Source organism: Grammomys surdaster, unplaced genomic scaffold (assembly GCF_004785775.1).
Source record: "Grammomys surdaster isolate TR1022 unplaced genomic scaffold, NIH_TR_1.0 317171, whole genome shotgun sequence".
NCBI classification, from domain to species: domain Eukaryota; kingdom Metazoa; phylum Chordata; class Mammalia; order Rodentia; family Muridae; genus Grammomys; species Grammomys surdaster.
In genome coordinates, this window is record NW_021626746.1 from 9,130 (window position 1) to 11,929 (window position 2,800).

The following is a 2,800-nucleotide window of genomic DNA, read 5'->3' on the forward strand; positions in this document are numbered from 1 at the left end:
ATATGACTTTTTTCTTCAATCAGCATCCATCCATAATATTGGTCAACTGTGGCTCTCCCAATCCCACTGTCTTATGACAATATTTTTTAGTTGCCTCATCTCTATTCAGTATGTGTATGCTCTTGGGCTTTCTATTTTGGGGTTAGTTATTTGGTTAAGATTCTTGACTCTAGCTTTATTCCCCATATCGTTTCCATAATTTTTATGCTAATTTTCTAGGTTTGACTTACATTCATTTCAACCACATTTTCTTTGCTTATTTTTAGGTAGCATTAGTAGTGATACAATGCCTACACATAGTTAGGACAAATTACCACCCACCAGCACCCAGCCCACTATCTCTGAGGAGGGAAGCTTCCACTCCCAATACAAAGTCTTGAGGACTATCTGGCAGGGGAGTAATGGCAAGCTCCTCCTGTCCCACAACCAGCTCACAGGTATACCCATGGCCTTCAAAGTTTTTGTGAAGAAAAAGCAGTTGTTCCAGCCAGCCATGATGGAGGCCAATATGACGAGAAAGATCAACCACCCCAACATCATTTCTCTGCTCTAAGTGATTGAGAACAAAACAACTGTATACTTCATCATGGAGTTGGTTGAAGGCCAAGAACTTTACCAATACATCAAAAAGTCTGGCCACATAGAAGAGGACAAGGCCCTGGAAATATTTAAGCAAATTATAGCAGCTGTGAGCTACTGTCATGCACATGGTATAGTCCACAGGGACCCAAAGCCAGATAACATCATGCTAGATTACAAAGGACAAGTCAAAATCACCGTCTTTGGTCTTAGTACCCAAGTGGAACCTGGACAAATGCTGGACCAGTCCTGTGGTGCTCACTCTTTTGGTGCCCCTGAATTCTTGCTCAGCCAAATTTATGACGGAATAAAAAATGACACATGGATCTTAGGTATGGTCTTATATTATATGGTAGTCGGTAAGGTCACATTTGACTCTCTCATCATCCAAGAGCTGCAAAGACAGATTGTCAGAAGTGTGTATCCTGCCCCCTGTGGGGTGTCAGAAGAGCTGGAGGAGCTGATCAGCTGCTTATTGACAGTCAACCCCAGCTATAGCCCAACAGTCAGGGATGTGATTATACACCCCTGGTTCAAAAAAGACTGGAAGGCATTCCTTAATCCCTACGAGGAACTGATAACCATCAGGCCAGACCCTGCAATTGTGGAAGTAATTCAAATATATTGGGTTCCTAGCCAAAGATATCACAGAGTCATTAATTATAAGAAAATATAACAATATGATGGCCTCCTAACGCTTCCTGCAATGGCAGGCTCTCCATGGGCATAGCTGCTCAACCCACCCTCAGCCAGTGAGTCCAGGTACAGCCCCATTCCCTACCCTCTATGCTGCTGCTGCATTCCATTTAGGACTACATAGGAGTGGAAGCAGTCCCATGCTTGACATTGGTCTCATCATCCTACAATGATCAAGAGTCTGCCTATGCCTAGAAGGCTATTCAAAGAAGAGGCCTAAGATCCACTGGGCCAGATCTTCTCTTCACACCACTTCAGATGACACAATCACAGGACAAACACAGCATACATGCCATGAGTGTCCCCGCATTCAATCAATAACAAACATCAGTAAAAGAGGTGCAGCAATGAGAATAGAGAAGAAAATCTCCTCTCCCACAGTGACTCAACAGAGGATAAGCGCATCCCCAGCATGGGCAGGCCCAGACTCTTCAAGGGATACACTAAAGGAATAGGAAATGAGATGAGGAAGCTGTGCTGCTGCTTTCAACCATGAAACAAACCTTGCCTGGGGCAGAAGAGAGTCTCCCCCCCCCCAGAAATGAGGCATAGGGAGAGAGTCCAGAGAAAGAGCAGCAGGCAGGGCTCAGGTACTTTTGTGCTTTGTCCTTCCAAGTTTGTTTTGTTCTGGTCTCTCCTCTGTCTCAGGTTTCCATTTTCCCCACATTTCTTACCTTCTCACCTTCTATAACAATTCACAAGTCTTCTTCAACCCCTAGCCTTTTCCCTCTTCTAGACTTCTCTTCTTAGCAGGAATTCAATATTATTTATATGTACCCCACTCTTTAGAGTTGTGTTAATGACACCATCCTGTCTCTATCTCCCCCTAAAGACAGTAGCTCCCACAGGGGGAGTACTAGAGGGCTTCGGGCTCATGGACTCTTTCAGGAGCTCCCGGCCCTAGCACATGTGTCCATCAATCACAAGCCCTGCAATAGAGATTCTTACATTTTCAAAAGTAACATCACATTCCAGTAAGCCTCAAAAATAATAACCAGCAATGTCAGTGAATAAGTATCAACAACATAGGTTGCTGGTTATTAAGGATGGTCAGATTCCTGCATGCATGCATAGTTTTTGCATACTGATTATCCTTGATATTAAGACCCAGTGATGCATACGTTTTTACAGGAAATATTTATAAATGATTTCTTTCAAAGAGATTGACTGGGAAGTAAAAAAAAAGACACAAAATATTAAGGAAAGTCAAAGACCATGTGGTCTTCTACGAATTCTACCTCATTATTTCTTTTGCCTAGAATAAATTATCTTGTCTCTTTCATAGTGTCGTCTGGAAATTCTGTGATATCTTCAGTATACACAGAAGGTGTTTTAAACACATGTCCCAGGAAAAGAATCAGCAGAATAAGGTACAACAGCAATTGTAGTAGCAGCAGAAGCAACAGCAGAAGAAGAAAGAGGATAAGAAATAGTGGAGGAAGAGGAGGAGAAGGAGGAAGAGTAAAAGTAGGACTAGTAGGAAGAGGAGGGAAAGGGCAAGGAGGAAGAGGAGGAAAAGGAGGAG

General features: G+C 43.0%; 1 pseudogene; it reads left to right on the plus strand.

The window, feature by feature from the left end:
* Nucleotides 1-286: 286 nt before the first annotated feature.
* On the plus strand, nt 287-1,596 carry LOC114616340 (annotated as a pseudogene).
* The last annotated feature ends 1,204 nt before the right edge of the window (nt 1,597-2,800 follow it).